Raw genomic sequence first — 24,864 nt, 5'->3', positions numbered from 1 at the left:
CTACCATGATTGTAAGCTATACCCAGAGAATTATTTTGACATAAGCATTTTAGCAGAATATATGGAACAAAACAAAAAAAAAACCAAACAAAAAATAAAAGTCAATGTGTATTTAGTTCATGGATGAGCAAACCACAAGTTTCCTCTCCCAGCTGTAAAGAGCAATATTCCTTGTGTTATATACTTCGTAAATTATGAAAGAAAAACAATGCACCTCATTAATATATCAGCACATGCAAGATTAGACATCTGTAATCCTAATTTTTTTTGGCAAGATTATTATGTTACAATTACTATTACTTTGAACCATAGAAAGAGACCAAAAGAGAATTACAAATTATGTTTTTCAGCTTCTTCCAGATTTCTTTAAACAGCTACTATGCCTTCGCTAACTATACAGTGAAAAGATAAAGCAAATGCAATACTAGAAGTGGTTATCATACAATTCTAGACCAGATTTAGCAGTGTTAAATTCTCGTTTACTACATAATTAGCGTTATTCAAACACAGATATTCTTAACAACACATAATACAAAACATGTTACAATATTGTCCTCTCAGTCTGACTACTTCTGAAGCAAAAGACATTGTTTATATGAGAAGTAGTAGGTAAGATTTTTCAGAGGTATGCTCTGCACTGCCATTAATATGGCAGAGCTTCATCAGGCTCAGTAACACAGGAGTCTGGTGATCTTATTTTGTATTACAAAACAGACCATTTACTGAAAAATGGAGTCTTAGATGAGAAGGGGAAAGAAACTATTAAGTTGATGTGAGGAAAGGAAGCCACTTAAAACCTGATAAACGGTAACATGTAGTTATTGAGCATCCACCTAGTTTAACTGCTGTAGTGCAGAGAGGGCAGAGGGGCTCAGGTGGCTGGACAGAAAGTTCAATTTTGTTTCTTGCATCAAAGCGTAAGTCAGCCATGCCAAACCACTGGCAAGGAAGGTCAATTATTCAGACTCTCCTAAATCTATGATTTTTTGAATAGATTGACAAACCTGTACAGAATCCAAAAGCAGTTATCTTACTTCATACAAAACTCTGAATGCATAATAAATTTAAAATAAAATTTAAGAAAAAAAATCAATTCTTTTTCCGGATTTTTTCTTCTCCTGGAAACAATATGCAGTTGGAAATGAAAGTTGAAAGTTTTACTGGTGTCATCAATATGATACAGACAGAAAAATACTACACTGGAAAAAAAAAAGTACAAACTGCAATTGCATGTAGAGTATTATAAAGCAGAAATTATCTTCAAGCCTGCATTTGGAACACCTGGAATATTCTGGAAGGACAGCCCTGTCCTGTATCTTCAACAGGCATGGGTATATTACAAGCAGCTGTTGTTAGAAATTCTGCCTCTTCTCTGCTCCGTCTCCCATGTTTGGCTGGCCTCCCTAGTCAGCCATCTCGTCTATGCTGTAGATGTCTGTCATGGGAACTGCATGACTACACCTGGCTCAGTCAGAAAGAAAACTATTGTGTCACACCAGATGCAGCCTAGTCAGAAAAGCTGGCCACCAGCATGGACATTAGATGCTTGAACACCAGCTTTTACAAGCTTAGTTTGCCTCCTAGGTAAACATAGCTTAGTTTGCCTCCTAGGTAAACATAGCTTAGTGTTGAACTTACAAACAATAGAAGATTTTGGGACAGTTCCATTAAAAAGAAAAAAAAAAATCTAGTTTTATTTTCCTGACCCAAAATAGGAATATTTTAGAAAAAAATGGATCATGCAAAGTAAGTTTTTGTCAGAAAACAGAAGTTGCTAACCAGCTTCAGTAGTGATCTTTTACAGTCTTCCCGTGTAAAAGAACATAGAGTAGTGGAATACTGTATTTACTGCAAAAGTAGGGTGCTTGAAAAGACTGGAAATGAAGAGACTAGAATGAATATAGTAAGAATATGAAGTGTAACTTATTTAATATAATTTATTTATAATCATATATAATTTATAGTTTGTTTATATAGAATTTATCTACTCTTGCGAAACCCAACATTTCAGTTATAACAATAATGAGAAAAAAAGCTAAATCAGACTAGTTTTTCAGAACATTTACTTATTTTCCTAGGTATAAAGGTATATAATTCCTTCTTTTTGTGCTTTGTGCAAAAGAGAAAGAGTGACTACTACAAAAACTAGCAGCCTAGCTTAGAAGATTACCTAAAACTTCTCTGTGTCTGCTTTTAACCTGATTTGATTTCACATTGATCATATCCTCATAATATTATTAATCTAGAAAGAAGGGAGGTAGAAGGGACTCAACTCTCCCCTTCCCCCTGCTCCAAATCTTCCCATTACATAGAAAAAAGGAGTATGAGTACAGCACTACTTCTTATGATAATCATTGAAGGGTAAATTCGGGGCTAACATGAAAGTAGGAAATTTTTGAGAGCTTCTCCTAAACAAAAGTTTTCAGCATTTTACTTTCCTGCTTTCTCCTAAAGCAGTTGTAAAATTGTGAAATCCTGAGCGATATTAAAGTGTAGCCTTGAATCTACACACATTTATTACCTCTTACCTTTAATTTTTGGTACACTTCTTATACATATTTGACATTAGACTGCCCCAAGAATGTTGAATGAGCCACAAGACATATTGTGGCCCTGTACTATTCTATTTCTTCTCGACAAAAGAAATCTCCCACAACTACTTCTCCCTCTCACTACTATCTCTCTCAACTTGTAATATGAGAAATCCCTATTGCTAATTTTGCGTATATATCATCGCTTTTCTTTTAAGTCAGTTTTTTTCAAAGAGTTTCAAAAGACTGAAAGTTTTTCATCTGGACCACAAGCAACTGAAACTCTTACTCAAGTCTCACACAATTATACACGATTTATTTTCCACTGTTTATCATTATCAATATAATACCCCGTTCTTCAAACAAAAGTAGTTACAATACATATTTACAATGTCTGACGGTGACCAGATCACTAGATACCTTAACTGAAGAATTATTTATGTGGCAGATTTCTCTCTAGATTATAGTATTCTTGGTGAACCCATGGAGTGAAAATAGAATGAATGATCAAGGTTTTCAAGTTTGTATTGAAATACTTCCCAAATGTTTGCATATTGTTGAAAGTAAACAATTAATCTATAAATCCCCAAAAGCAGGTTTTATTCAGAAGTAAACACGCATGCACACATGGACAGGAAGGTGTTTATCCCCCAATAAATTATTCATTTCTTCACTGTGCTGCAGGGAGCACGTCTTCATTAGATGACAGATTGTGTTCAGCCAACGTGAAGTATTTCTAAACCCGAGCCATACACTAGAACTATAAAGCAATCCATTTGAACTAGATCAAGGAGGCTGCAGAATTAGGAGCTATAGGAGGATGATTGCACCTCTTAACTGTTGTTGCAGAAAATATCAAGATGTCATGATTTTTGGCAACTGTAGGCTCAGGATTTTCTACAAGCAGCCTAATTAGCCCTTACAAAGGACACTCAGCATATTATGCTAGTATCTATTTCTGGTCATATTACCTCTTTTCCAGAGCAAGATGAAGCTAAGAATTTCCAAATCACCAAAATTATGATTTTATTTTTGGCTTATCCGATGCATTAAGGAATGCAGTCATCCTTCTGTATAATAACAGCTGTACAGTAAGTGTTGCCTCAAAGTGATTGTACCATACACTTCATTATTAATGAGAGGCAATCTGCCAAGTTACAGATTTCAAAAAAGACTGGACTTCACTTGTATGCTGAGCCATATAAATGATTCTCTTATCTTTGTTAAGATGCTTTAGATATCCCAAAGAAATTCAGTTTGTGAGATGTCAAACATCAAGAAAGACAGTAGCACAGCTGCCATTTTATTTAAAAGGTAGGGTAATACTACAAATATACTAAAAATATTTTTGTCACTGGTTAGAAATTATGCTTACCTTTGGCTGGAAGGATTCCCAAAGGATGCCAACTTGAGCCACTTTTTTTCTGATATCAGTAAAATGGAGATACCTGCAAGTCAAATAAGAGAGGTTTGGGGTTTTTTATTTTTAAGTGAACATGTTCATATACCATGTGTATGTGTTGCAACTGCAACAGAGAATTTAAAGCCGTTATCTGTGTAAGTTCCTGGCAATAACTGGAGGGAAAAAAAAAAAAAAAAAAAAAAGCTTTGCTAAGGGAAGAGGTCATGAACCAGTAGCTGCTGAACCAGACTGTTTCATTATGGCTCTTCTTCGAAGGTCATGACAAAGGGTCCACAGCTATTGCTGGAACTGTATTATAAAAAGCAAGTAGCTTAATAATATTTTCAATTACAAGTCTGAGAAAAATTCATGAAGTTCCATAAAATGTTTTGAGGGAAGATAGCAGTCAGTTAATTCAAAAAGTTTAGAAACATTCTGTGAGAATCTGTGGGATGACTGACAGCCAACAAAGTATCTAACACTGCAAAATTTACATTTGACAGATGAACAAGTTGTTGAAACATTAACAAAGGTGACTAAACTGCAGAAAACAACCTCGCAAACAGGGAAATATTATGACTTCGCAGTGAAGTAAAATAAAAGTATATGTAATGTAAAAATATTTTAGATGGGTCTGTCTGATCAACATACAGAGATATAGAACATAAAACTATCATGTACCAATAAGGGGATTTGGCTTTCTATTTTATATCTGTGCCAACACAGTTTCAAAGGGAGTTCACTTAGGCACGACCTCAGATAGTAAAATCTAGCTTGAAAATACACAATGTTACATTCATATTGAAAGAAAGAAAAAAGAACACACACACAGCAGGAACAGATGTTATTTCCTGTACTAAATCACCACCATAGGGATAAAAATAATTCTAGTAAGTATTTTACAGAACAGTGCATACAATGGAAGATAACACAAAGCCTCAAAATCCTAAGTCAACTGCAAATCTAGGTATTATAGACACCAGTAACATAAACAAACAAAAAAACCTATCAGATGAAATGCAGGACAGTTTACTACTATCCTCATTTTAGGCCTAGCCAAAACTAGGCAGCCACTTAAGTCTACTTTCCCAGTATGCTCATAATAGCAAAAACCTCCTGGTGTAGTTATAACCTAGAGCTTGAGCAAACACTTTCGCCAGTGCAGCTTTTATAGGAGAGCTAAAACAAAATTAAACTATACCAGTGGTAGTGTTTACCAACATCATTAGATAACTAAGCTGTTTGCCAACAGAAGACACAATTAAAAAACAGGATATTAAAAAGAAAAATTTCATTCCTAACCTAAAAATTACATCTGATGAAGACAAATTTCAAACATCAACTTCACTCAAGTAAAAGCTGAAACTAAAGCCAGAGACAAGCATTTTAACTTTTTTATTCATAAATCCTGGAAGAAAGAACTTGAAACAGAGTAACGACATCTAAAACCCACAAGAAATAAAAGTATCCAAATTCTAAACAATCCTTGCACATGGTAAAGCAAACAGCTGAAGAATGAACAGAAGTCCAGCAGGACAGATTTGTTTTCTCACCTAGATTATTGCTGGGAGCAAAACTATATATCCTTGTACAAATTGTAGACTGGCATGTATTTTAGTCTAATCTGACAAACTGGAAACAACAATTTAAAATGAGGATTATCACAGTTTATATACGATACATATACTTCTATATAGGTACAAGTCCATAGTGTAGTCTCATAGCGTCACTGTGAGCTAGACATTTGTTCCAATGTAAAACCAAAATTGAATATTTTTGTGTGTTTACATATATATTTGATTTAGTTTATGATTCAATAAGCCTCTCCAGACAGATAAGAATAACCAAAACCCATCCTTATTCTCCTATAGGAGCCTCTGGATTCATAAGTTATATTATCTGGATAAGAGGAAACATCAGCCATTAGTCAGCACAGAGGGAGAACCAGAAAAGTAAATACGTAAGAAGAAAGCAATTGCAAAAATGGAAAATAATTTTTTTAAAATGGCTATGGAATCTGGTCAATTTTCCGAAAGAAACTGGTTTCAATTTTCTAGAAATAAATTCATGAAAATATTATCATTATTAATGTTGTCTTTCTCACAAAAAAAAGAAAAGATGTCTTCATACATTGCAAATCACCAGGAGAGCAAGCTTCAAAATATCTGTCTGAAAGACTATTTCCAGATTGCCTATTTATGGGAGTAGAAAGTGGAATCAATTGATCCACAGAGTAAAGCAGGATTTAAAGGATTATGTAGTTCTTTTATGAGGCAGCCAAATAGGAAAACACTAGGCTTTGTCCACACAATAATTTTTTTTTTCTAATCCAAAGTTCTTATACAGAACACTGCATTGGGGGGGGGGGGGGGGATCAAGAATTGAAAAGAAAAATAATTTAATATATTTTTTAAAAGAATTTATTTCACCAGCATTCTAAGAGTTTTCTTCATAACATCTTGCCCGTACATTCATGAAGATCTACAAATAAAAAAAATACTCAAAACTTGAAGTAATGTATGTTCCTTTAAACTCACATAAAGTAACAAATTCTAAATCAGAAGTCAGGAGAAACTATGCCTATTTTCTTAAATGTACTTTAAAACTTATTTGTAGCATTTGACATCATAAGACCCCTGTGCGTAAGGCGATTATCATACATCTGTTTTTCCTGGACACCTCATCTTTTACTACTCCCAGGGTCCCATCTGGGTTGCTTTATTCTCCGGGAAGTAATACATGCATTTCGTTTGCTGGTTTGTTAGTCTTTTCTTTTTCTAAATGTCCTCTGGAATTGAAAACTAGAGCCTTGCTTCTACAGGGAATGTCACTGAGGAAGCCAACTTGGCCAATGACAAGGCAAAGAAGAATTCACATAAGAAGATACATGAAACGCAGGTAGAAGTAATTCCTAAGCAGATTAGGAAGGCCAATCCTTACTAGTACTCCTGTTTGGCAAAAGGTCAGACATTCATAACTGTTGCCTGCCATACACTGCACCTCATTTTCAACTACTAAAACATGATTTTTCTGCATGAATCTTTGGTATTACTTATGTCCAATCTTTTAATATTTTCTATTCCTACTCTGTTATCATAGGAAAAGTGGAAAGAGAAAATAATATCAGTACCAGACATCTGATTTTATCCAGGCAAGTTTTCTTTCTCTACTCAAAAATTTTTGGCTACGCAGAAGAAACTGATTCCAGAAAGAATGGGCAGGCAGGCAGCATCCTGGTCAGGAGAGCCTCGTTCCAAGCAGGCTTCCTAGTGCTCCGAAACACTATACAGACGGTCACTGCAGAGATAAGCTCCACAGCAAGCTCAATACGTCCAGAATATCAGCTTGCTGCAGTCAATCTACACAGTAAGTCTGATGCACCCTGGACATGCTCAACTCTTAGTATAGGAGCCATATTTCTGCTGGGATATCTGAGGGAAAATAGAAGAACTTTCATGGGAAGGAAAAAGAAGCAGTGAATCTCTGAAAGATAAGCCTAGCAAATCTGCTAGGAAGTTTGAATCAAACTCCCATACATACAAAAAGAAGCTGGATTTATTACATTTGCAAGATGTATAAGGAAACGATTTCTTACACGTGAAATATAAACCTAATAGTTTCCTTATTAAAGCATATTCAGGACAAGAATGTAATTACATCTGAGATCCCATTTACTCTGAAAAAATACTATGTTCAAAATTATACGTGGTCCAGCAAAATAAATTCCACATAGCACCACAATGACTAGCTAATGCCTTGTTGAGTCATTTGATCTAAGTTGTAGGATACTACTGGCTTTTGTTTCTTCAGGACTCCAAACTTTTAAGAAGAAACCTTATGCTTTCCTCTACCCCTAGACAAAGTCTCATTCATGACTGCAGTAGCTCTTTTGGTAACACTCTACCTAGAATGACGAAAGAATTAAAAAATACAGAAAGAAAGCAAACAAGCAGACAGACACTTCTGGCCTAGAAGAACACAAAACCAAATACAGGCAGCAATGGAATCATTCAGTTTCTTCTGTAAGGGCAAAGACAGGGCACATGCTCCATTCACCAAGATATGCCAGAAGATAAGACCACTCTCAGCTGCCATTACATAGACACATGCACACACGCCAGTCTTATTTGCCAAATTAGACTGAAATACCCAGACATTAGGATTTCTGTGTGAGGAACTGGATCCATCATGCAGGGGGGGGGGGAAAAAAAAAAAAAATCATTTCTGTAACAGGGAACATTGCTGTTAAGGCTTTTTGTATTTAAGTACCCATTTTGAAACCAAAAGTGGAGTTCAGTATCTATTAAGCAAACAAGATTTTTTACTTTCTTCAATTCCATGCTTACAATTGCCTTTTCTTGGAATTCAAGTATTAACTACTTATAATACATGGAGCAAAAGAAATGACCCAAACTGCCATAATAAATTTCCATTTTCAAGTATGACTACAGTAAGAGAACTGCAGATAAAATAAATACAGCTAATGTCAAGTATATATTGTATGCATATTTTTCCCTACCTTGCTCAGCTTTATTGGCAAAGCTATTGTATGTCCTATCAGCTTATATATACACTTAAGGTTTCAAGAAAGCCAGATTATTCTATATTGCTTAAGTAGAATTTAAATACCTAATCCACAATTCTTACTGGTGATAAAGGTTCTTGCTGGTGCTACAGGAGATAAACGAAAATCACATAGCTATTCACAGAAGTTAATTTTACAACACAGGCAAGAATAAGATATCCTGATTCACACCAGAATTATAATTAATATATTTCACAGGTGAAGCAGAACTTTCAGAATATGTACACTCTACATGTACATTTGAAACCATTACTTTCAAGAAAAATCCAATTATGACATTTCTCTAGCAAAGACAACTGTATTTCAAAGACAGCCAGCTGGAAGACAGATGTGCAAAAGTAACTTGAACCACCAATTAAAAGTACAAGTATCAAAAGTGCTTGTTTTTAAATAAAAGCCACATTCCATAAGCTCTTAGCTTTTATTTTGAAGTGTAGCCTGTATCTGATCAAGTTCGTACAATGATCACAAGTTACACATAGGATTTGGGACCAAACCAAAACACTCCATGTCCTAACTCCTGCTTTGATTTCAGCAACTAATGGGGGCATCTAGCACTTCTCAGGGTCAAGACTGAAGTGATTAAATGTATTTTGCTGTTTATTTCCCCTCCAAACACTAAAGTCCATTTAACTCCATATAACTTCCAATATTCCCAACACAATAGGCTGATCTCTGTAAAGGCACTTTTCCTTCCTTTCATACAGAAAATATCCTGTAAACAGCCTATTTCCCACTCTCCAAGTGACTCCTTTTGTTTACAGGAAGGAAAGGCAACAGAAATCTCACCATAAAACAGTGAGAGCTAAAAAGTTCCGTTTCACTTCCTACTGTGCAGGTGTTTCATACATGAAATCTATTGTAATTCTTCATTTCAGAGAGAAAACATGCTGCTTCTTTTTGAAATACAGACCGAGAAATAGAAAACAATAAGGTTAAGGAAGTAGCTTTACTGTGAAAGAAAACAAAGATATACAATAAACAAGCCATAAACAAGATCAACAATGTATTTTTCCTCTTAGCTCTGTATAATGAGACACAGAAAAACAAAAGGTACCAAAATTTAGAAAGTGAAACGTAATAAAAGCATGGCCTCAAGAAAACAACAGATATCCCTGATCAGACATTCACTTGGTTTGTATTGCATTCCAGTTCTCCCCAGACTCCACCCTCTGTCTTTCCTTTTCCCATGTAGTTCCTACTATAACAGACTCAAAGTGTTTTTTCAAGGCCCTAAATGTGAACTATACAAGGCACTATCTTTACTTTAAAACTTGTAAAATCCCTGGACACCACAATTCTTTTATACATTGACTTGCAAACTGGATTTTCCTTCTAAATCCGTAAGTTTTCTTAATTTTATGCTGCCCAGATAAACGTGTACAAATCAACATTCCAGCCACCTCTGACTAAAAAAAAAAAACAACCTCCCTTATTTGGCAAGCTTTTTTTAATACAAATGCTGGTTGCAATGTTACAAAGTCTATTTGAAACTCAAACTGGAATTCCTTATTTACAGATTTTTCTTGGACTCTGTATTCTGAACTGCTGCACCAAAGCCACGAGCACAATGAAAAATAACTTGTATTGGTTCAGGATGCCTGGCACCTCAGTTTGCACACTGGTTTGTGAGTTTCAAAAATACCAATATCCATCATAGTAAGAATTACATGCATTGCTCCGAGATCTAGAATTCTTTATTGCCCAGTGGTACGTGGAAAATTCAAATTCTAAAAGAAGTCAAGCAGATGAGGGCACTAATCATGTAGCAGGCTACACATGCCACTTAGTTTAAAAGGAAACTGAGAATTTTATCACTGTCGCATACTATCACAGCACACCTATCGTAAATACTGTCACAACATAAAATTATATAAAATATTAAAATACTATTACAAAGTTAAATTTGCTTCTCGATAGAAGGGATACCTTATTTGATCCAGGCTGGCCTAACCTGACCAGCTACAGGTCATTTTGGAGACATTTCACCATCCCACTCAACATTGCTCTTAGTTCTACATACCCATCCCTGCGCACGCAGCAAAGGAGGGATGCCTCCCCAGTGGATGCATTTCCTAGTTCTGAGCATCTACCTCAATGTAGCACAGTGAACAGCATTCAATTACTAGAGAGCTCACTGCCTGAACACCCCTCTCATATCTTAAAGCAACAGCAAGCCAGCTGGAAGGACTGGGTGGGCCCAAGACAATTTGAGGGTCATCAGATTGATCACTGTTTCAATCAAAACACTTTCAAGGAAACGTGCAATTACTGGGAGCTTGTTAAAAGCAGTTTTCCCTACCAAGCTGAACTGTTGTGTTATGTGATCAGTTACCTGGGAAAACAAATTACATCACTGCAGTCTGAATACTTAAAGAAAGATTTGCTAATTAAGGACAATTAATTACACAGCAGTACTGATTTGAAAAGCAATATCCATTCAGCTTTTGTCTGCTTAAGTCTCAGACTGACTGCTGAGGAGAATTGTTTATGGAACCTGCTGAGCAACCTGTAACTTTGGATGATCCTTTCTCTGAGCTGGATAATAAAGAGCCCTTGCTAAGAAACATGTAAGGTGGACAGTGCAATATATGCTATTGGTTCATTCTCTAATGTTAAGTAGCAGTGTAAACAGGTCTATCCTTAGGCCATGATAATTTTCTTATATACACTTGAATGTAACTATACCTTTATCCTGAATATGAAAAATCTACTAGCCCTGCTCTGACCTTGAAGAGTTCTATCACATTTTGAATATCACCTCAAGTAAAGAATATTCTTCATTAAGAAAACAGAAAAGAGCTAAGAGATAAGCTAGAGAGCCTACCTTTTGAACTTCCTTTTCATTTGGGCAAGGGTTTGTGCATTACACCAAAACGATTGTGTCAGAAATGAACAGAACACCCCACATTGCCCATCAGTTCACTAGATGTCTTTTTACCTACAATAAATCAGCAATTAATATGGAATGTAATTATTTTTAATAAACAAGAGCTAACTCTTCATCATTTATATTATCAACATGCCACTTCACACACTGCCATTCATGTACACAATGTGAACACCACCTTCATTCCCACCTTTTTTAAATTTTTCTTCTATGAAACAATGTTCAGCTCCAGGCATTTTTTTCTCCCTTTGCAACACTTCATGTTGACCACACAGCAAAAGCATGTAATAATCAAGACCACAAAGAGAGCATGAAACAGTATCAATTCTGGCACTATAAAATACCACACTTGGACCACAAATTATAGAAAATACAGTAGATAATATAGAGTAGATAGTATAGCCACTTTCAGATCTATTCTGTCTTTGTTGCTTTTCTCTCCTCTGCCAGGAACAGCTCAGCATTGAGTCCTCACATTCATATTTTTTTTTTACTTTGTGCTACGCCAGACTTCATCACAGAAATGAAGAGGTAAACGGCTGAAACGTGAGTGGCTTGGTATAACTACAGCAAATTGAGCACCACACCCTACAGTGAAAGAGAGAGGGGCTCTTAACTTCCCTGTATTTTCAGAGTACAGTAATAAGACATTTGCAGTGCTTCTGATACCTCCTAAACACAAAGAAAGGAAACCTCGTGAAAGTGTAAATGATGAAAATATTAATGATAAAGATAATTTACCAGCCTGGAACTGAAGTTACTAAACTAGACAGAAATCATTGATAGTATCCACAGAAAAGCAGATTAAAAAAACAAACAAAACAACACAACAGACAAAATGCTAGAAGATGAGGTAGTACCTGACAATTTCCAATTAAAGATAAGAGGAATGTGGCAACTGACTTAGGGCAACCGCTTAAAAGCAGCAAAGATACAAAAATTATTTCCAGGTCATAAAACAGGTGTGGAATAGACTTAATTAAATTACAGTGTTGTGAACACTATTCACAAATAATAAGATGATTTTTTTTTTTTATATTGTTCCCATAGGTCAGCTTAAAATTTTATATGTCATTAACTTTTGTCTGGGGTGCAAAAATATTCTTTGTTTTTTTGAGTGGAAAGCAAGATTTTAAAGTACTACAGAAAAACCCAAAACATTTCTTTATCAGCCGTCTTCTTCAAGAATGAAAAGTAGGATGGTCTTCAAATGCTATCAGTGGAGAGGATTTTTGGGGGTATTATTATTTTCTCTCAAAAACAACAGTAGAGTTTTGTGAAGATCATTTGTGAATGCCTTACGGTGTGTAGGATATGCCTTTTGACAGCATTGTTTGCCTTTTCAAATAAACATACAAGCCACAGTCACTTTAGAATGGGGTAATAAAAGAAAGGAGATAAAAGATGAACAAAAACCTACTCAGCTTAAGTTTTGGAGTGGCTGAGAGGGACTTCTGGAAGTCATGCAGTCCAGCCTTTTGCTCAGAGCAGGACCGTCATCAACCCTAGAAAAGGTCAGGCATGGCTTTGCCTTGCTGAGTCTTCAAGACCTTCAAAGATAGAAAATTCAACAGCTTCTTCAGGCAGCCTGTTCCAGGGCTGTATCGGTCTCCCAGCAGTGTTCTTCCTCATGTTTAACCTGAACATACCATATCACAGTTTGTGGCCAATCTGGTGCCATTGAGAAAAACTCAGCTCGCTCATTTTTCTATCTACCCTTCAAGCAGCTATGGGGTACTCTCAGGTCACCCAAGAGCTGCTTCTTTGTCAGAGTAAACAAGCCTCGCTCTGTCAGCCTCTCCTGGCAGATCATTTGCTCTCAGTAGTGGGCCTTCCACTCACCTTATTGGTGCTCCCCAGTTCCTCAACATCCCTCTTGAACTGTGAGGAACAAAATTGGATAGTTAACATAAATCAAGATCTTTAGTGTGCCATCCAGCTCTCCTACTGAAATACCCAGTAATTTAAAGAAACTAGTTTGCCGAATTTAGAAATTAATTTGATCATTTCTTCATTCAACACAATTATAACGTCATAGTGCTTTTCATACACACTGAACTTAGGCATTTGATTGAAAATCCTACTCAAAATTCTGTACAGTCCTCTTTCAACCTTAATAAAACACTGAAAAGACTGACAATGCCCAGAACTGCATTTCAATGTCTCCCATTTCCCTTCAAATATCAGAGACAAAAATAGCATAATTGGCCATCAAATTCATTCCAAGAATATGATCTTCATAATTTACTACCATTGCTTTTTATAGTCAGCGCTCAATTACATGGTGTAATAGTAGAGTGGAATAAGCCAGATTAAACACACACAATGCAAAACAAAGAGGAGTATGTAAGGTAAATACACAATAGAAAATAAAGAATTAATGGTGATCTTGTTGAGGAGTACAGATATCTGAACTATCCTCTGAGGTGATAAGTACACTATAACATACTGTAACAAGAACACTACCCCTCTTTCAGGTCCAGAGGAACTAACCTGGAACCAGGCCAAAACTTTCAGCATCCCAAATACCATTAATCCATGTCCATAGATCAACAGGATTTGGTGACAGATTTTGGATATGTATTGATTCTGATTTCACTGCAGTCAAAGATTTCACTGCAAAGAAAGTTTATCATAGGCAAAAATCACTATGATCCCACCCATTAAGTGAACTCGGGGAAATAATACCTTTTATGAAGGTTGTAACACTGGATATTTTAGGATATGGTAGCTGTCTTATATTAAAAAAATTTGAAGCCCGTGAAAGTGTAAATTTTATATAACAATTTTGATTTGACTAAATGTTTTCTGGAGGTTGGAATGAGAAAATAGATCTTTACATACTTTACAAAATTATAAATGAACTCTTCAATTACTTTGACTAAGGAAACATTTTTACTACATTTTGGATTTCTGTTGCAACTAGAGCCCAATATTTATATACTTACACTACAGTCTAGGGTATCTTCTGTTTGACCAAAAAAAAGAAAAATTTGCTCACCACTCTTTCACTCATCTAGTGTTTCTGTGAACTATTACTAAATAACTAATTAATATTACCTGTTGGGGGGGCAGCAGAAGTTCTTGGTTTTGGTTGGGTTTTTTGCTTGTTTTTTGTTCCTCTCCACTGCCCAGTCTCCCCACTCCCTGATATAGCTGCGAGAAGGCTCATTCGCAAGCATTTTTTACACAGGCAATTACAATTACCACCTCTATTGCTGTTTCCCAGCCCTTTGTTCTTTACTGAATGGCAAAACAGAAGAACAGTCAGTGAAGAAACTTAAAACTAAAACTTGGTTTCTGGTCAGGATTGCCTCATTTTGATTCCTTTTCCATTTATGTCTGACAGATATATGTTTTCTCTTCTATTAAAAAAAAAAAAAAAACCGCAGAATTTTGATTGTACAAAATTTCCAGTTTAAATTCTTAAACCCATTATTCTTGCAGATGAAGCTTCAATAACTTACTTCAAACATGGCATAGTTTGTGTGGTTCTGAATGAAAAACACACAGTCTCTATTTCAGACATGCCTAAATATGCCAGCCTGCCAATCAAACTAGAAGCATCCCAAAGGCACTACTGCACAAGAAGAGAGATGAGGAAAGGCACAGATACTAGCCTGCCTTCTGTAAAACAAAAGAATTAACTAAGAATAAGGTTTGTTTGCTGTACCAGAAATATATGAAAGCAGTATTTGTCATGGACTTTTATAGACTTTACTGTCTGGGGAAAAGAAAAAAAATACAACACATTTAAATTACTGAATAATTAGCAAGGATAACAGTTTCACATTACTATGTGCCATATACAGTAATTTTCTTTCCATCTTCAGTAAGATAGTCCCTGGATTTGTGTATTTAAAGAGGCCATCTGCTGCTGAACTTAAATAAATGTCCTTAACTGTGGAGCAGTTACAGCTATTCAGTATTTGTGAAACAGGGGTAATAGCCACCTATAAGATAGATCTAAAAAAAAAAAAAAAAAAAAAGTTGGCCAAGAGACAAATCCACTCCCCATATTTTTGCACACAGTTTAGAAATCAGCACACATCACAAATAAAAACAGTGCTAAAAAAGGTGTTTACAATCTCAATTTAAAACTCCATCAGTTAAGATTTAACAGATTCCAACATGATTCATATATGACCTAACCTACTTCTAAATAAAACAATAGTAAGCTGGTTTTGGACATATTTATTTAAGACCTTCAAAATAAATGTAAATATAAAATTAGGAGACTATATTAGGATAATATAGTTCAATATATTCAAAAAAGTTTTCTGTGAAACAAAATACAAATGACTACGTTTATAGAAAGAGAACAACTCATTCTCTCAATGTATGTTTTCTAAGTCATGAGTTGTACTTTTTTTCCCAAACATTAGTTACAACAGCTCTAATTTAAGGTTCATGCTCCTAGTCCATGCATAGGAGAGAATGCAAATTAAAGTAATGAGTGTTGGGTACCTTAATTGGGACTTAAAAGGACATCAAGTTTCTTGCCATCTTTTACACCCAAACATTTTATAAATAATTTTATTTGAGAAAGACAGCAAGCTCTGCATCTTCGTGCATTCTGCTAGCTAGCGCAGGTTGAGCAGAGCTCAATAGCTGTGGCACCATGCCATGCCACATCTTCTGCCTTAAGTCTCCCTCGCTCATTCAGTACCTTGATCTTCAGTGTTGTTGCAAACACAGCCTTTTGGTCTTGTTAAGAACATTCAGTAACTAAGAGGAATTTAACCTGATGTGAAACAAACTTTCAAGGTTGACAAAGTTCTAGAAACACATCCTTTATCTCAACTATTGAATCAAAACTAAACCAAGACAAACCCTTCTATTATAAAGCTTCGGTTGCTACTAGGAAGAAGGCTGGAGTAAAATACTAACCGATTTACAAGGAATTTCAAAACGGTGTGTGCCACCATACAGTTTTTTTCTCAATAAAGCACTTGTATAACAATTTATACCCATTAAGAAGGCTACCTACAGTATATTCCATTCTAAAAACTGCAATAGGATGAAAGAGTAATGAAAACCAGCAGTTAAGTAGCGTAGCATTTCCACCAGGAACAGATATCTAGCAATCAAAAAAAAAAATAAAACATAACACCACAGACCAAGGATAAACTGTCTCTTGCTGCTGACTTATAAAACCAAGATCACTGAAAGAACAAAAAAGAACCAGTGCTCTATTTCAGATCTGAGTGTGTTTTGCTTCTTTTGCACATGTGGAACAGACAATGAAACAGTCATTCACAGTTATGTTTTATTTCTCTTTCTACATTGCGGATGTGTGCACAGGCATGCACACATACACACCCCATTCGCTCACCCCTCTCCTGTCTGGCAAAGATTTCCCTGCTCCCCAACCCAAGAGTGTTACTGTTGCTTTATTTTATTTCTTTTTAGTAGAAAGCTCTGCCCAAGAAGTTCCTACCACTTAGCTAGAATGTTGAGACTGGCTTGACAAGAAAACAGCACATCAAGACCAGCAGTACTGAAAAAAATGCTTGAGACAACTGTACAATACTCACTTTGCAGCTATCACAAATACCCTAAATATCACCCAGCCCTTCCCACAAAGAGATTAGTATTTCTTGTTTCAGTCATGATTATCAGCTATAGATTTTTAAGCAGCTCATACTTTTAAGAACAAAATAGGCAGACAGGTGCTTTTTGCTGAAAACAGAAGTATTTTCAAGTTAACATACTTTTAAGATGTATAGACAGAAAGAAAAAAGAACATGAAAGACCATCTCTCATACTTTGGAGTATGAAGAGAGCAGAACATGTGTTTGACAATTTTTGTATCCCCTGCAACAGGAGAAAAATAGTATCTAGTGTTGATTATTGAAACAAAGATACTTTGAAAACTTACAACGAACTTACAAAACACAGAAAAGTCAACATTCTAGACCTTGGCACTCGGATGGGACAAATGGTCGATAATCTTGCAGGCATCAGACTTGGCTTTCGATTAAAATCAGACTAGGAGAGCAGGAGTAAGTCCAGGCACAGGCTTCATCTCTTTTGTACTGAAAGTGACAGCTGAAAAGAGTCTGTATCAGCTAAGCAGAGCAGTGACAGTTTGGTACAAAAAGACGCTCTCTTTGCAAGTTTTTCATTTTTCTCATATATCACTCAATCACAGAAGATAGCATTAAGTTTCAGACACATCTTTTTTGTTCTGTTGAGGCCATAAGGTTAGGGCATTCAGACTAGTTACTCACTTGTGAGCTCCTATATAAATAGGCCATCATTTTGTCATAAACTGCTCCCAATATAATAATGGAAAAGTAAAGTAGTCTTGAAAAAAAAAATTATGGAAAGACATACAAAGCAAGCTTGAAGTTTGCTTAATAGAGAGTCCAAATTCTCAAATATTCTACTCAAAATATCAATGATCACAAAATACAGATCTGCACTCCCATCTGTACTAATCAGAGAACAGCCAGGAAAGAGCTGAAGGGGATTCTTTTGATAGAAACCCACCCCGCCCACCTAAATTCATCTGATAATACTGCTTAATATCTAAAAATGAAACTTGAAGTGATTTTTTTTTTTTTCAGATGAACAATTCTTTTAATCTAACAAAAAAATTGGGAGCATTTTGTATATATGGAGGGTATTCTTAATAAATATTTTCATATGCCACGTGTGTTTCCATTCACTTGGTCTTCTTACTCTCCCTCCATTTGAGAGCATCTTAAAGGCAACAAATATCCACTTTTTATACAATGTATATAAATATGGAGAGGTAAACAAATGAGGACCTATTCTACAGCCCACCAGTTCATGGAGAAAAACTGCTGTTAATCTATTAACGTCCCAGAAAACATAACTTTACAGCTTGTTACCTCTTAAACATGAATATTATCAACTCTTCTAATAAGATAATGGCATCTTTATTAACTCGCCTTCTCCGTGTGCTAGTAGTTTCTAAGTTTTACAAGTTGCTCATCTTTGATTATAAAAATATTATTAAAACATACCAGTGGCTGTTGTAGTCACACAGGAGAGAGAAAAAAAGAAAAGTGAAGGAACAAGGAATCTGTCAAGGATACCAGGGTTATCATTAAACTTATGAATAACCTCCAGAGTATACATACTAACTGTATGTACCAGGCAAGATGTTAAAACAAGAAAACAAGAAAGAAAAAAAAAAACAAACCCCACCCTGATTCTACAGGGGAGAAAACCCTTTGGTCAAATTATTCAAAATATTGATGACATACAGAGCTCAAGAGGCTTTCATCACCATCATACATGAATGTCAGATTAAATTATTTATTTTAATCTTTCATCCATGTGATAAAGGGTGCTAATTGTATGGGTATCAAATAGGAAAAAAAAGGCCAAGATTTGTATCCTGAAAAGTGCTGTCATTTAAAATCCACTAAAACAAACAAACAAAAAGCCCCATCATTTTTGTGAACCACATATGGACTTTCTGATCTTTGGAACCTCTTGCAATGTTTTTATTATTTCCTCTACCTGATGAGACAGAAAATCATTTAAAGTCTAACTAGCTTGAAAGGACAGAACATTCTCCATAAATTTAGAAAGACCATACTACCGCCTATTCATATATTGAAAGGACATGCTATCACAGGAAAAAGAATTTTGAAACAAAACAGCAAAAAACCTCACTCTACTCTGAGATCTCTTACATTATATACTGTACAAGTCCCATAAAACACATAGCTGGAACAGAAATTTCACGAATTTGCCAGTGGTCAAGGAGCAACCTGTGCTGCTGGCCTACTCAGGGGCTGAGAGTATGTCCTCTTGGCAGCAGTAAACGTGAAACCTTGCAGGCAGGAGGCAGGAAGCAAATCGGAGCACGCGCTTCCCAGCCAGAAGGTACACAGGAGCTGACAGTCCGCTGTCTTTCACCAGGAGGCATGCACTGCCTCCAGCCTCTGGAGAGACAAACACCACACTGTGCCCCTCTGGGCACAGTGAAACACCCAGGGCTTAAGTGAGTTATGCTGTTGTACCACAGGCCTACGCTTTTTAAACAAAGAAGAGAAGAGATTTTTTGTTCCCCAAGTGGGTAATGGCAAGTCAGTAGAGGGGTGTGGGAGACAGAATAGAGCACGAGTAAAGAGCATGAAAAGTTGTACTGTGGAATGAAAGACTGTATGTGGGAGGAGGAAAGTATTAGAGTAGAAATTATGTTATTACAGTTTAAGAAAAAAATGCATTCTAAACAGATTTTTTTTAATTTATTGCCAAAAAGGTTGAAGGCCATAAACGTTTTATTAGAAGCTCAGGTTTTAGGTTTCATAACATCTCATAACTGCAAGGTTTTACTGTGGTCAGCTCAACTATAAGAATTTTTATATTATTGCTATAAATCAGCTGGGCTACTGGCAATTAGCTGCAATTTTGTTGTAGTGTATCCATGATTCCCTAAGATCCTTTCTCCAAAAGGCTCAGAACAGTAGTTTCTATCAGTTTATTCCCAAGTAAGGAACCTCATTAGGATTTGAATTGACTTTAAATTACCAGTTTTTTGGGGGTGAGAGGAGAAGCAAACCAAAAGCCAGAGCATTATGGTTAAATAAAACAATTTGAAAGCAAGATAAAGCATGCGGGTGCCAAAATTCCCACTTCAAAGAAGAGGTGAAGAAAAGAGCTTCCTAGGGAATGAATGGAAAGCATAGCTCTGACTGACAGTTGTTTCCTTACAAGTCATCAATGGGTGAACAGGACACACTTCAACCCCCACACCTTGTACTCAAGTGTTCTCCACCTTTCCTCATTCTTCACCTACTGTCTCAGCCTCTCTCTACCTCCTCCAGCAGTCTATGAGCTAAGGAAACAATAAATCACTTCTATTTGAAGATTTTTTTTTTTAATTATTACCATAACAATTAATATTAGCAGCAGTTAGTGAGGATAGTCTCCCACTCTTACACCCTTCTGCTCTCTGAATTTTAAGATACCTAAAGAAATTGTCTGAAGAGCCTTCCCTTTAGACATCTTGCCATTTGTGCTCTTCTTTTATTCAATAGCACGGAGTAAAGAAGAAAATTACGATGTAAAGGAAAAGGAGTTCAACTTAAATGATTCTTCCTGTTCTTAAAAACCACAACATTTATCCATTTTACTTCATACTGTGGGAGTTTCAAAGTATTGTGGAAACAGTACTTTGAAAACAGAATTTTATCGTAGTGTATAAACTGTTTGAGGGTTACTTTGTCTTCTCATTGTTCGCACGCGCACACACACACAAAAACCCCACAAACCAACCCCAAACATAAAACTTCTCACTAAGCTGTCCTACCTTCTCTGTCAGTGTTTCTTTTTTCACAGATATTTTTCTCCAAAATACTTAATGTACCCTGACCTCCTTCACAAGTGCAACAATTCAGACATACAGGCAGAAAAAGCCAGCAACACAAAAAGACACTGTTGGAAGTAACACCAATTAATGGTTAAAGCAAAATATGCTTTATGTGAGAAAACAAGATTACAAACATGCTACCAGTTTACAAGGTTGCTGGTACTGCACCAGGGATTTTGAGTACACTATTTTTTTCCTATATTCCTATATATGGCACATGATACCAGTCAGCTCCATTTAAAACAGAACATGTAAGTTGTTCTGTTTGTCACAGGCTTTTTCTGTTAAGAAAATGTAAATTGTCAAAGGAAACTATTTTATTTAACATTGAAATGATACCTTTACTTTTACGTACATGTTTTTCCTGCTGCATTACAAATATAGGATTTGCTATACCAGACCATTAGTCTACAAATTTCATCAATTTGTTTCTAGGAGTGCCTCACAGCCAAGGAGTCGAGGTGTCACAAACCACACCCTTAACACAGCATTGAATGATGTCTAGCTGTATCAAGGACTGGGACAGGAGTTCTCTTCTCACCCCAGCAGAAGTTTCAGAGCACAAATTAAAAATGAGATCTGAATGATGTTATTATCCCTGACTACATAACTATGTCGGTGGGCATGAAAATACACAATTTTCAGTCAATCTGGAGTATTTGATTTTGATCCTCCTGAAGCCACAAACTTCGGTGACTGACCGTCACCAATATCAAGGCTTCTGCTGCCACTTTGGTCATTAGTCCTTGGGCAATGCAGTGCCATCCTACTCAAGTTCCAATAACAGAACCTAAATTCCTTTGAGATACAGTTAGCACGAAAGCCTCTCTTGGCACAACCTGTATTTCCAAAGGGCTCAACTCTTTGACATCTCTGTTTGAATCCACAATTTAATTTTTACCTCCATGTGTAAATAAACACAGATAAGATCGTCTGATTGATTTTTTTTTTTTCTTCATGTAAGTAACAGATGAAAGAAGACAAGAAGTTATAGACAACATAACACTACGCTTCCTTGATGTGGTAGTAAGGAATGCAAATTCAGAGGAACCTTGTTCAGTGTCCACCAGAAGAGAAAATTGACCCTCCTGGCTAGACATGGAGTTATATCAGACAAGAGGAGTTTTTTAATCATAAATATGGAGGGGAAAAAAAAAAAAAAAAAGTTATGCGTGAAGACTAGGATAATCAATACAAGAAAACGGAACAGTTTGTCACTATAAAGCTTATTCAGATGTTAACAGGAAACATTAACGGATTTATATCTTTATCTCATTTTGCCACACTGCAGTCTGTATAGCAGCTGGGAAATCATAGAGCCCCAAACTATACCTCCTAACAGCCTCTACATGAGTTTGGCTTTATATTATCAGTGAAGCCCCTACAAAAAGCATTTTTATAATACTTAACAGAATTTTTCGCTTAATGCTCTGTCCTTTCTACAGTAGCAAACACAGAGACCTCAAGATTATCAGTTTATGGACATGTTACAAAAGTTTATTTACATTTTAACTTTCACTACCCCTCAGGCCAGTTTACAGAGACACTCAATAACAGCAAAGTTAGCCGAGAGGGCAAAACCTTAAAATCACGCAATTAAAAAAAAAAAAAAAAGGAATAAAACCCCCACTAAACATATAATTCTTATTTGAGCCTTTATATGTTTCTAACTACACTTAAAATAGTTATCTTTGCAATTTCAAACCATGACCTAAATTTTTATGTAAATAATATTTAATTAAAATTTTGCTCCACACCATTCAAGTCAATTTCATATGTTGTTATTGATTTCACTGGAGCTGAACATGAAATCTAGTTTAAATGAACAAAAATAACCCCAGTAAAGAAATAGAAAAATAGGAAGCAAATACAGGAAGCTGTGTGTTTATTTTGGTGTACGCAACCAAAACACTGGTATGTGATCAGATCTGTGAGTCAAACTACTACAGCAAGCAAAAGCTGCAAAACTGAGACACTGAAAAAAGTAACCATTATGAGATAGTAATCTGTAATCTTTCCATTAAGAATTTAAATGACAGGCATACTGCCTTCATGAGGAGAAAAGGGAGGATAGATGGGGGGACAGCCCAAGAGATACATATTTTTTCCATCTCAAGCTGAACCTTAAAAAAAAAAACAAAAAACCAAAAACCTGAAGAGCAAAGTAGGTGCTGTGGAGTAACACTTTTAAATCTCCAGTACAACCATTCTCAATCACACTTCCATAGTAGTGTGCGCTTTTTAATGGGTTTTGCTTGTTTTGTTTTATTTAAGTACCCTTCCCATTGAGTAACCGTATCTCAGATTACTCAATTCTCGTGAGCTGGTCAAAATGAAGACATAATACTTTTAATAATTTTGTTCAAGTCATAAGAAGTTAGAGAAAAAATTGACTTCCAGAACACTTAGAAATAAATGTTTAGTCCATAAACTTTGTTTTCCTTTTGCTATAGATCTTAAATTTCTGTAAAGCATGTCACCTTCAGTCATGTAGTTTTTAACTTCCATTTCTCAATTGCTCAGTCACACTGTATAGCATTCAGAATTAGATATGCAGTTTATGCTAAGATCAACATTTTATTTGGGTTAATTTCATTACAAAGGAATATAACTGACATTGTCTGAAACTACTCCATTATGCAAACAAAATACTAGTAAGTGGGAAGATCAGGAGATTAATTTCAAAATCTTAGTCCTGCTCTGAAAATAAAATGCCAATGAACAAACTTTTAAACTCACTAATGCATGGAAATCATGAGTAACTGACTTAAGAATCAGAGTCAAAAGCCTTAGAAGAAAAATAAAACTCATTGCTCCCTGTAATATAATTTTCAGCATAATTTACCATTTTCCAGATGTCCATAGAGTTTTATTGACTTGTTTGGAATTATTTAGTTCTGAAAGTTTTATAAGACACACTTACTTACAAAAAGCAGCAACTCTGTCTCATTTGTGAGCTGGCCAGCTGCAGAACTTGGTTTGACACTAAGTTCCAAGAAGGTCTGCTTTGTCCTGTGTATTCCATTAGCAATTGTGCCAGCCTTGATAAAATTGAAAGATGACTTGGACTGCATGAAAGAACACGGTTTAGAGGAAGGAAGCTCACATTTCACAGCTATGAAAATTCTAGGCAGACTGTTTAAATTTTCAGGTGAAACACACTTTAGGACTAAACCTAACACCCTTCAAAAACTCAGCAGATTAAGTGGAAGCCCATAGTTTACCTTCTGGCTTTCCAGTTTGAAAACATCACTTTATATCCTTTACCAAGTACCAGTTACTGTGTTCCATATTCCAATGCAAATTCACATGCAGGAAAGCAGATCATTGCGAAGTGAACAAGTACTTATACAGCTTTCAAGCTTTTTTTTTTTGTTTGTTTTTAGGTTAAGGTTTGAGAGTACACATCAGATCGAGACAGACAGTTACTGATTCTGATATCAGCAGCTAGGATTAGGTTCAGCAAAGGTGAAGCAAAATGATTAGTTTGCAAAACATCGCAAGAAATCAGGATTCAATACTGATTTTTCTGATAGTTCAATATCAGATGATGTAAATATACCGAGACCTATACAATACTGGATGCTACTCTGCCTGTGAAAACCTCATTCTTGCACTAATCAAGGCCATGCATGAGTACACATTTTGCACTTAGGGTACTATTCCACATCAAAATTGTAATGGCATGGCATTAATTTGGAACATATCTATATTCATGTCAAAGGTGGGGGAATGCTTTAAATAACTGGTCAAATCAAATCTTTTCAAAGACATAACAATTCCACATTGATTTTGGAAGGCTGCTTTTCATGGATTACTTTGTACAACTATTGTTGAGTTGAGGCAGCCTTCCACACCACTATCACTGTATTTTAAATTACTATACTGTCACTGCTCAGTACATAAGACATACTCAACCTGTTTAGGAACTCAGCAAGAACTACTGCTTCAGCTGGGTTCCCACAAGCATCGAGGAGGGACTGGCTCAGGAACTGCAGCTCTGCACAGTAGAAAGATTCCCTAGATCAGCTCATTGAGAGTATACAAAAAACCCTGCTGTTGGTACAACTTGGAATTAGGAAAGTACCTGATACAGTACCA

General features: G+C 35.9%; 1 protein-coding gene across 3 annotated transcripts in view; it reads right to left on the bottom strand.

Moving 5' to 3' along the window:
• Positions 1-24,864, bottom strand: part of SIPA1L2 (signal induced proliferation associated 1 like 2) — a 246,090-nt gene that overhangs the window by 116,344 nt on the left and 104,882 nt on the right. For all 3 annotated transcript variants that reach the window (XM_087776144.1, XM_087776142.1, XM_087776143.1), the window contains exon 3: positions 3,907-3,979. The gene's annotated coding sequence lies outside the window, so the exon portion shown is untranslated. The remainder of the gene's footprint in view (positions 1-3,906; positions 3,980-24,864) is intronic.

Source organism: Nipponia nippon, unplaced genomic scaffold (genome assembly GCF_047370975.1).
Source record: "Nipponia nippon isolate SJK-2023a ecotype South Korea unplaced genomic scaffold, ASM4737097v1 scaffold_4, whole genome shotgun sequence".
NCBI lineage: Eukaryota > Metazoa > Chordata > Aves > Pelecaniformes > Threskiornithidae > Nipponia > Nipponia nippon.
This window is presented reverse-complemented; position numbering and strand designations above follow the sequence as displayed.